The sequence below is a fragment of the Bos mutus genome, chromosome 11 (genome assembly GCF_027580195.1).
Source record: "Bos mutus isolate GX-2022 chromosome 11, NWIPB_WYAK_1.1, whole genome shotgun sequence".
Lineage (NCBI taxonomy): Eukaryota > Metazoa > Chordata > Mammalia > Artiodactyla > Bovidae > Bos > Bos mutus.
In genome coordinates this window covers 11,590,182-11,601,196 of record NC_091627.1, presented here as the reverse complement: position 1 = coordinate 11,601,196, position 11,015 = coordinate 11,590,182, and the positions used below count along the sequence as shown (strand labels likewise).

At 52.3% G+C, this 11,015-nt stretch overlaps 1 protein-coding gene across 2 annotated transcripts in view; it reads left to right on the top strand.

Moving 5' to 3' along the window:
- The first annotated feature begins 559 nt into the window (after positions 1–559).
- NEK6 (NIMA related kinase 6) overlaps positions 560–11,015 on the top strand; it is an 87,029-nt gene continuing 76,573 nt past the window's right edge. The window contains exon 1 of one of the 2 annotated variants that reach the window (XM_070379012.1): positions 560–719. The gene's annotated coding sequence lies outside the window, so the exon portion shown is untranslated. The remainder of the gene's footprint in view (positions 720–11,015) is intronic. The other variant, XM_070379011.1, reaches the window with a different exon arrangement.

The window sequence follows — 11,015 nt, the reverse complement described above, 5'->3', positions numbered from 1 at the left end:
GGCCCCCATGCGGACTCCTGTCTCCTCAGAGTGGGTGTTAGGCATTCATTAATAGCATCTCACTTCTTCCAGAAAACTTTGCACACTGACCTTTACTGGTTTGGGGGGTCCATGGAAGTGGGGAGCTACAGATGAGGAGACCTTGGCCCTCTGAGGGCAGAGAGCAGCATCTTCACCACATGGAGATACCCTTGGAGCCTCCTTTAGTGCCCGCGTTCAGCAGACGTGAAATAAGTGCTTGTTGATTAGCCAGTTTCAATAGGACCAGGGCTGTGACTGAGCAATGTTAAGTGGTGGGTACCCAAAGATGCATGGGAGGGTCCACGGGGCTGACTGACTACGAACCCTAACCCTAAGTGTCTAGAGTCTGAGAAGAAGGGGAGACGCTGGGCCCGACTCACAGTGAGAGTCTGGGCCTCAGTTTCCCCAGCTTTGAAATGGGGAGGGGTTCCTAGGCTACCCCGGCCGTGGAGAGGGCGCCGCCCGGCGCGCCCCCAAGCCTGCGTGGCGGCAGCGCGCACGAGCACAGGGGGCGGCGCGGTCCCGCGGCGGGGAGGGGCGGGAGCGCGCGCGCGGGCCCGCGCAGGAGGCGGCGGAACCCAACGGACGAGCGTGCGGCCGCGGCGCTACCAACTCGTGTGGGACCCACCGCTCCCGCCGGCCGCCCGCCGGTCCGCGCGCCGGTCCTCCCGCCGGCAGCCGAGCCCGCCCGCGAGCCGGTGAGTGGCCTGGGGCCCGGGGCCCAGCCGGATCGGGCCGGGGAAGGGGCGGGGGCCGGGCCGCGGGGCCGTCACCCACACGGGCCGAGGGAGGTGCGCGTGCCCGCACGCGCGCCCGAGGCTCCGCGGGGGAGAGCGAGCGGGTGTGCACGCGGGAGGTCGGGGCGAGCGTGAGCGTGCGAGTCTTGAGTGTGTCCCAGGCCGTGCGTCCGAGCGCGCGTGGGCGGCGTGTCCCTGTGCCACTCTGGGTGTGCTCGCGGGAGTGTGCGCGTGCCTGTGGCCGAGTTGGTGCGTGTGCACCACGGAGCGTCGGGGTCGTGGGGTTTGGTGTGAGTGAGTGCGTGGGAAGTGGGCCCGGCTCCCACTTAACCCATTTATTGAGTGTTTACTATGTGCCAGGCGCTTCATGTGAGATCTCATTTTTGTGACCGAGAATGTGTGGATTCTGGGGGGTATGTGCGTGCGCGCACACGTGTGAGTGTTCGCAAGTGATTTGTGTGCGTGTTTATGAGCCTTTGAGGACAAAAGCGTACATATGTGGATGTGAGGGTGTAACTTGTGTACAGGAGTGTGTATGTTTACTGTAGAGGCCGAGGGCCCCCTTTGCGCCCACCAGGCCTAGTGCCCTGATGTGCCTGCCGCTGGCTCCCATGCCAGGGAACGCATGGAGAGAAGTATGCCTGGCCTGGGCACCCAGTGGGTGCTGGGCCATCTCTGGTGAATGAGAGGAAGGGGTCAGATGTCACAGCCCAGCCCGGCCTGGGCAGGGCCACTGGCAGGACCTTCCCTGGGGCTCCAGACGGAGCTGGAGCCTCTTGGCCTGGCACTGGAGGACTTGTGTTCAATTTTCCTAAATACTCTTCTGGGTCCCCTGGCTTCTCTCCCCTCTCTGGCCCTGGTGCATTTTAACCCTTTCCTCAGGCCTGGGGTGCAGCTGACCCTGGGGAGACCAGTGGGGAGACCAGGGGTCCCGGGATACTTGTCTGTGTATGTGGGGGTCTCTCTCTGCCTGCCTTGCTAAGTAGATAGATCTTCATCTAATTTATTTGTATGGAGCCTGGGCTCCAGGAGGTAGCCCCTCAGATGGTGACAAATTGATCATAGCAGGCTTGGGACACAGTCTTCTGAGGTCTGTCCTTGAAGTTTTGATTGACAGGTTTTCTGTGTGTGCTTTATAAATGTTGAAAATCTCTGCAGTCGAAAGTCTTAACTGCTTTAAGGCAAACTTTAAAAACTGGAGCTCCCTAGTTCCTCTGGAGTGTCAAAATTCGGCTTGCCTTTCTGAGGGGAACATGTCGTCTTAGGAGCTCAGTGTGTGCGCAGGCGAACCTTGGAGGCACATTTAAAAGCCGTGGCGTTAATGGAAGAAGAATTTCATTGAAAGGGATGCAGAGCCTGCCGAAAGCGCCTGTTCCCCACGCTGCAGCTTACCGAGTGAACTTTGGACGTCTTCTTTTAGCAAACAAAACCTGGAAGGAAACAAAAACGACCCACATTCTTTTTCTTTTTTGTTCTAAAAAATGAAAAACAAAACCCACCTCTGGGTGTGCTGGAAAAGCGGCCTCCCCTTCCCCCAGCAAGGCCAGGCCCTCCCCCGATCCCCCACCCCCAAATAAAATATGCCTGTGGGGAGCTGTGGATGAGTCACTCGCTGGCAGAGAGCCCCACGGGCAAACATTTGGGAAGGTTCTTGCCTAACTTCCCAGAAGAAAGGCCCAGGATTTAAAATGGTCCCTGTGGTTTGTCAGCCTCTGCCGTCCCGTCTACTTCGGAAATGACTAAAAAGTAGTTTCTACCTCCACAAAATAAAGTCTCAGACTTAAGCAGCAGCCCAGGTTGGTATGGGTAGAGGGCCGCTCAGGTTTGAAGAAATGGAGCTCTGGCTTTGCCAAATGGCACTTCTGGACGTTTCAAACAAGAAAGCATGGGAAGGGGAGTCACATTTATGAAGCACCCATTGTGTGCTGGACACTGTTCTGGGCACCATAATCCTTCCAAAAATTAGGCTGTGGAGCACAATTCTGGCTTTAATGCACAAGGAAATTAAGGCTCTGAGAGCTCAAGCCATGTCCTGGGACCACAGAGAGGAGGTAGAGGCAGAATCCTGTCCCCTGCCTGACTTCAAGCCCATCCTGTTTCCACTGGACCAGGTGCTGAGTGCTTTAACGTACATACGCTTAGTATTCACTGTGAGGTAGGGGTTATTATCTCCATTTTACAGATGAGAAAACTGAGGCTCAGTGATGAAATGATGTGCATAATTTTATGAAAGTTACGCACCGTGGCTAATGGCCACCGTTTATTAAGGGTATTCTATGTGCTGAGCATGGGCCTAAAAGCTTTAAGTGCCTTATTTCATTCAGTCCACTCACCAACACCATGAAATGGGAACAATCAATGATGCTTGTTTTACAGATGAGGGCACTAGGGCACAGAGAGATTAAACAGCTTACAGAAGATTCCATGCTGATATGCTGTTGACCTTGAATTTGAACCCAAGCTTGACTGAGCAGAGCCCTTCATCTTCTCACTGAACCTAGAAAGTCACAGTGGCTGTGTACCACGTGTCTGGCGCAGTGTAAAGGTTTGGGGTTGTTATTCTGATCCTACAGAGAGGAAGATAAGTAACTTGGGCAAAGTCATCGACTGGCAAATGGCAAAGTCAGGATCCAAACCCACATCTCTGATTGCAGAGTTGAGGTTCTTAACTTTAAACCAGGTCTGTCTGCCTTTGTCCTTCTGTGGTTGCTTGCTGGGCTCCAGACTCCTGGGAGAGGTCTTCCTGAGGCCACTGCCATCCTTGCTCCTCCCCTCCAGCCCCTCTGGTGCAGGTGACCAACGCCCAGGGCCAGTGCTATCAGATAGGAAGGGCCACAGTTCACATTTCTTCTTTCCTCTGGAAGTGCCAAAAATTGGTTTCAGAAGGGAAGTGTCAAAACAATTGTCAAAAAGAGAAGAGTATTCCCTTCCCCTTCTCGGGTCGGACCAAGCCAGCAAGCTGGAGGGTGGAGAGTGGAGGGCCCTGGTGAGTCATCCGAGATTAAATATGGGTTGGCACCTCCAGTCTTGTGTGGGGAGGAAGCAAGCTAGGACACTGCCCTCAGGAAGAGCCTGGCATGCTGACCCCTGGTGATGGCGAGTTACCTCTGTGGGGCCTGACTCTCAATTCTGAACATCCTACAACAGCATCATTTCTACGTAGGCTTCTTGTCACTTGCCATTTCAGTCCCATGCCTGTCTCTTTTCCCAGTTCATTTCCAATTTACATCACGGTTTATATGACACTGTACTAGAATGGAATGCTGTGTGCGAAGATCTGTGTGGTTTGGGGTGTAGGGTGCCCCCGTGCATGTCCTTTGGTATTGAAAAGAAAAGGTATCTCTCTCCCTTCTGAGTGTGTTCTGCAAATTGATGAACATTTGCAAATTGCCTTGAGATGCGTTAATTTAAGGTGTGAAATAATAGATCTTGTGCGAAGGCCCAGCCACATTTCTGGCATGGTGGATTTCTCTCCCGTCTGGCCTGTGATTTAGGGAGGTAAAAATAGTCCTTCTTTCTACATTTTTATCTCTCTCTCTCTCTCTCTTTTTTTTTTTGCTGATGTCATTCTTAGGAAGCGGTTTTGCCCATGCCACGGGCCTTGCCTTGGCCATCTCTTTGGATGGTGGTCAGAACTTGGAGCTCTGGGGAGAGGGTGCTCGTGGAATGAGGAGTTGTCTGAGTGTTTGTGAAATTGGTTTGAAATGAGTGGGGCGATTCATGGCCCACCTTGGCCAAAGACCCTCAGTGGCTTTTTGGTACTTGGCCATTTTCTCACTTCTGACTCTTGGGTAGTGACAAGATAGTCTTTGGGAAAATGTTAGTTTAAAGAGGAAAAAATCAGGCCAATGGCTTCATCCATCCCTGCCTGATCTGGGTGACATCCATACAATCCCTTCCTTTGGCCCAAACTGAATTAAGCCGATGGCCTCCTCTGACTTGACATCCAGACAGAAGCAGACACTGGGGCAAATCTGTTGGTGGTGTAATTTCCTGTGACGTTCAGTTTGGGAACTTTGACTTGCAGAGTGATCTAGCGTTTTGACATCTGTCCCTCTAACAAGACTTGCTTGTGTGGAAACAGACCCTCATACACAACCTCTCCTGTTGTCTCCAGTTCTGGATTTTTCCACAGACCGCTTCTCTGGTGGTCTGGTGGCAAAGGCCAGGTCTCCGAGCCACGCCTTCTTGGCGTCTACTGCAGGATCACTGCACCCCAAACCGACTTGGCGCTGTAGCTGGCTCTGTGTGGGGGGTGCGGTGGGGGGCGAGTGACGCGCCTGACGAATTGAAAGGTGGCCAGCTGGGATCTGAAAGGCATTCAGTTCCAACGGCCTTGATCCGCGTGGAGCCGGTCTTTCTCTTTCTTAGACATCTGCGTGATGGTGACCTCACAGAAAAGAAAAAGGGGCTTTATGTAGGAATTCCATAGAGTGTGAAGGAATTCGACAAGGGAAGGGGGAGGGAGGCGGCCATTGAGAGCCTGCAGACTCTGTGTTTCCTTGGAGTTGTTTAACCCTCACACTTCAGAACTGGGCTGGGGGAAGGGACAGTGCTTATTTAAGGAGAACTTCTCGAGGCCCCTGAGTTGAAGTTGAGGCCACTAGTGTTTAGTCCCTCTCTGGTTCCTGGTTGTCCTCAAAGTCTTGGATACTGGGGATTGTCGGGAAGAGACCTGCCTCAGTTGTGTCTGACTCTTTGTGACCCCATGGACTGTAGAGTCCATGGAATTCTCCAGGCCAGAATACTGGAGTGGGTAGCCTTTCCCTTCTCCAGGGGATCGTCCCAACCCAGGGATTGAACCCAGGTCTCCCGCATTGCAGGCAGATTCTTTACCAGCTGAGCCACAAGGGAAGCCCTGCCAGGGGACACTGTTACTTTATAAACGAACTTTGGCTCTGATCAGTTTAGGCTGCACATGAGGAATTCAGTAGGCTTGCCATCCAGAGAAGACCTGTGTGCCCATTTTACAGAACAGAAACTGAGGCCCAGGGAGAGAAGGGCACTCACTCACAATCACATTACAAATGTGAGCTTTGGCACCCAATGAGTGAGGTGGGAGGCTCAGACCTGCCACTTGTGAAGTCAGTCACCTCTGGGGGGGCCTCAGTTTCCTCATCCGGAAAACAGGGATGGTGTTATGACCTCATAAAATGTGAGGGAAGAACTAAAATAATGTGTACAATATGCACGGCATGTGGGTAACATCTCGTAAGTGTTTAATGAGAGACTAGGAACTATTTAATTACCAAGGACCTGCCCAGGGTCACAGGGGCGGGAAGGTCATCTCTTTGTCAGAAACATTTTCAGTGCCCCTATATCTTGAGACTTGAAACAAGGCTGAAAGGGAGGTTGTCAGGGGGGCCCCTCCAGGTGCCGATGAAGCACTTTTCTCTGACCATGACCCTCAAAATAGATTGTGGGGGAGACAGTGACAATTTGGAAAGACACAGGATTTAAATGTCAGGGTGGCCCTGGGCATCTCAGGGAAATGTTTTGAAATCGGTGTTTGGCTTTCTTGTCTACCTACCGTCCCTCCTCTGTCCCACCATGGCGAGGAAAGTGAACCTTATAAGTTTTTGGTGTGTCCTCTTGGAGTTGGAGGGTCTTGGGAGGCCCGGAGAGCTGTGTCAGCCTCGGTGTGTTATTAAGCGAGGCATATGTTTTGTTAATTATTTACACAGTGTCAGCCCCGTCAGAGGTCTGTGCGGACAGAGCAGCTGTCATAGACCTGGGCCGGGACAGGTTGTTCTCGGTTGGAAGTGAGCAGGTGGCCCTCTCTGCCAGCAGGGTCCTCACAGAGGGTCTGCGCAGCGAGGGCTGAGGGAGTCTGCATGTTTGGCGCCCTCTCTTAAGCTTCCCTTGTGGTTCAGCTGATAAAGAATCCGCCCGCAATGCAGGAGACCTGGGTTCGAACCCTGGGTTGGGAAGATCCCCTGGAGAAGGGAAAGGCTACCCACTCCAGTATTCTGGCCTGGAGAATTCCATGGACTCTACAGTCCATGGGGTCACAAAGAGTCGACATGACTGAGTGATTTTCACTTCACTTCATTTAAGCCCCTGGAGTTCCCTCAAGCTGGATTGTCTTCTCTGAGAGGAGAGATTTTGTCCCTCGGGACTGGCCACCTTCCTGAGGTGGCTTCTGTGTTCCTTTGTCCAGCTCTTCACATCCGAGACCCTGCCATGGTGTTTGTGGTGACGGAAGGGCCTCAGCGGGCTCTGGAGATCTCTGAATCCCGTACCTCCCCAGCAGTCGCCTCAGGCTAGGGCTTCACATGGGCCCAGCCTCTACTTTCTCATCTGGCAAATAGGCCAGTAACACCAGGAGCCAGGCTCTTGATTCTGGGGCACTGTTTGGGGTGATTTGCCTTAGAAATCCAAGTTTAGGATTAGAATTCTGAAAAGGAAGGTCCTGGGATCAGAGCTTCCCCTGAGAGGCCACTAAGGATGAGGGGACATCACCTCCCTGAAGGGGGAGGGGGCAACCCAACTCGTCTTACCTGTTTGATATAAGGAGGTTTTGCTCAGGCATCATTTTAATAAGAGAAGGTTCTTATATGAAATATTCAGAATCTATAAATCCTTAGAGACAGAAAGCAGATTGGTGGTATGGGGGGCCAGGAAGAATGGGGAGAAACTGCTTAATGGATACCGGATTTCCTTTTGGGGTGATGAAGGTATTTTGGAGTTAGGGAGAGATTGTGGTTACACAACATTAGGAATGTATTAAATGCCCCTTAAGTTTTAATTTTCAAATGGTTAACTTTATGTGGAAAAACATTTTTATAAGGAAAGTTTCTGATGCTTAAAAGTAAAAGCTTAAAAGCCTCTCATTTTACAGATGGGGAGAATGAGGCTCAGAGAGAGGCTACGACCAGCCTAAGGTCTCCCACACAGGCTGTGGTGGTTCTGTGGCTGAAATCAGATCACTCTCTAAGCTTTCAGGCTACGGCTATGGTCATCGCACCTGGGCCCAGGCTAGGGTGAAAAGTTCGATATGGAAACAGACCGCTCACTGTTGTGTGGGTTGAGTGGACTCCATTTTGTTAACCAGATACGCCCTTGCTGGCTGCTCTGTGGTCATCTGTCCACTCATTCACTGAAGAAATACGTCCTGACATTCTGGGTCAAGTGTTAACCCTGGGAGCTGGCATCGAGACCCTCTAACGGCCCCGCCCCTGGGCTTCTCGCCACCTGGTAGGGACAGAAGTTGCGTCATGACCCCACTGTGGGTGCTTGTGAACAGTTTGCAGCAGGCACCCTTTGGGACTCACTATCTGGGGAAATGGGCGGAGGGGAGCTTCCAGGAGGGAGGGGCTCCCCAGCCTTGAGGGAGACATGAGGTTTGCCAGCAGGATGTCGAGGCCTGGAGGCCTGAGGAGGCTGAGATAAAGGGCGGGTAAAACTGAGGGTGGGTGGGTGGGTGGGGCCGTGGGACGGGGAGCTGGGAGCTGACTGGGGTCCAGGCTTGTGGGCAGACCCCAGGCTGTGCAAAGCCAGGAACTTCCTGCACTTCCTCAGCCTGTGAGTCCTTCAATAGAGCCTTTGTCCCAGACACTCACTACATGTTACATTCTGTTGTAACCCTTTATGTGGATTAACTCACTTCATCCTCCTGCGGTTCTGTGACTCGGGTACCGTTATGCCCATCTGATGGACAAAGAAACAGAATCCAGGCTACGTGGTTCTAATCACCATCAGCCTTCGTGTTGTGAGAAGCCTGTGTATGTGTGGCCTGGTCTGAAGGCTGCCGTCTGGAAGTGCCCGTTGTGTGGGCTGTGAGTTAGTGGCTAGGCCCAGGGCATTGGAGAGGGCCTCTGGGCAGCAGGAAGGAAGAGTATGAACCAAGAGGCAAATAGTAGGAGAGGAAGTCCCCCGGAGCCAAGTCCCCCGGCATCTGTGAGGTTTGGTCTTCAATGCAAGAGCAGGGGGGTCCCTGCTACTTCTGCAGCCTTACTCTTCACCAATGTCCCCCTCATTCACTCTGCCCCAGCCACACAGCCTCCCTACTCTTCCTCAAACATGCCAAGCGAACTCCTACCTCAGGGCCTTTGCACTTGCTGTCCTGGCTTCATGAAACCCTTTTCCTCCTAATATTCCCATGACTTGCTCCTAGTCTTCAGCAGGACACTGAAAAAGTCACTTCTCCAAGGAGACCCACCGTCCCCACCCTGTCAGGATGAATCCCATGTCCATGGCTCTCCGTTCCCTGGACTGGTTTTATTTCAAGGCCCCTACCCGCCCCTGGCACCATGTTTGTTACCTGCCTCCCAGAATGGACCGTGACTCCGTGCGGGTGCGACTTGGTCTGTGGGCCGCAGCTGCACCTCAGTGTCCAGCACTGCACCTAGCAGTAGCAGATGCTCAATTAACTTTTGTTAATGCATGGAGAGTTTTAAGTGTGTGAGTGGCAGAATCCTCAAAGAATGTTTAGGGACTTCCCTGGTGGTGCAGAGCTTAAGAATCTGCCTTCCAATGCAGGGGGCGTGGGTTCAATCCCTGGCTCTATGGGATCTTATCCCATGGGGCAGCTAAGCCCCCACACCCCTACTCGAGAGCCCACAACTTGAGAGCTTGTGTACCACAAGGAAGAGCCCACACAGCCAAAAAAAAAAAGAATGTTTATATAGAGTTACCGAGCTGGTGGCAAAGTTGACTGGCTTTAGGGACCCCTCTTCATTCCTCCCAGTGGGCAGCAAAGGGCTGAGTTGTGTGTGACAGAGCCTCCCTGTGCAGAGGTTTCTTACAGAAAGACTCATCCTTGGATTATTCCAAGAAGGAGGAAGCTAAACACAGAGGTTCCTGCCCAGAGTTGTGGGGGGGCTGTTCTCCTTCCTCTGCCCCTTTTCTGCAGAGGTGGCTCCAATTCTGCAGATAGTCTGTAGAGGAGGGGCTTTGGGTAGGATTGGGTGGGCACCATGTCTTAAAGCTGTGTTTTCTGTCAGGCACACTTATTTTTTTAGAAGACATACCTTTTGGGGGCTTCTTGGGAAAGGGGTAGAGATTAACTCTCCCAAGCACCTTGGGCACAGACATTTGCTATGCAGCGAATGAACAGGAGCCCCGATTCTGCCCCCGTCCAGAAAGCAAAGAACCCTTGGTTGAAAAAGGAGACAGTTCCCTAGCTTGGTGTGGCCTTGGTAAGCCACCAGGGTGGGTGCCCCGATGGCAGGACCACTGGGCACCACATGACAGACAGACTGGAAGCCCACCCCATGTGTTTGGCGGGTCCAGCCAAGTCTAGCTGGATTTAGTTACACCACGATCTCAAGCGTGGACTTGGAGTGCCTGACTCAGTATGTGTGCATTTCCTTTGTTCGTCTCCCCCAGGAATTTTAGTGGCCTTTTGTGTTTGTTTTAAATGCCAACCTCTTCAGCCAACCCAAGAGGAAATGAGGACTGGGGTTTTGTGCCAGAGGCTGGGGACAAAGGTGGGGCCTGCCCGTTCTCGATGGTGACAGAACGACATTTGGAAAACACACAAAGAAAATACTTGTACTCTAAACCAACAACTTTCATTTGCGAATATTTTTATGATCTCCTGGGACATCAGGCGTCAATCGTCTATAGGTTGGACACATGACCACTGTTTCCAAACACCCAAGATGGCAGTGGTCTGTGAAAGCATTTTAGTGACATTTGGGGACAGAAGAGGCAGTTTGGAAGAAGGTGTTTGGTTGATGGTGTGTGAGAAGTTCCTGGATGCTAGCATGGCTTAGGGGGTGGCATCTTTGAAACTGCACAGCGCTGAAAATTCCGGGACATATGGTCACTGTGATGTGCTAATGTTAGCAATCGAGATATTTAATTACCCAGAAAAACCCCTTTGCCTACCCACTACGTGTTACTGGAGAGCTTTTATTTCTCAGGAGGTGGGTCTTACACAGTATAATTCGGACCAGCAGACAGGGAGTCATTATCCCTCATTCATTTATTAGCTAATTAAGTGATTTATCTGGTCACGCATTTATTCCTTCAATTGCTGTTGATCCAGCAACATTCAGTGGATCCTACTGCAGGCTGAGCCTGATGCTGGGCACTTGCAGGGGGCGGGGAATGAAACAGGGGAGCAGTTATAACTGAATCCCTGCTGGGTGCCAGCCCATCGGGCAGTTCTGTGGGCAGCAGGTGAATTAACTTACATCCCAGTGGACATTTGTAGAGCACCTACTATGCGCAGACCTGTGAAGATCCAGAAAGGGACATGACAGCATTCAAGGGGTTTGAACTCTAGGCCCATCTCATGAGGCCTTTCTT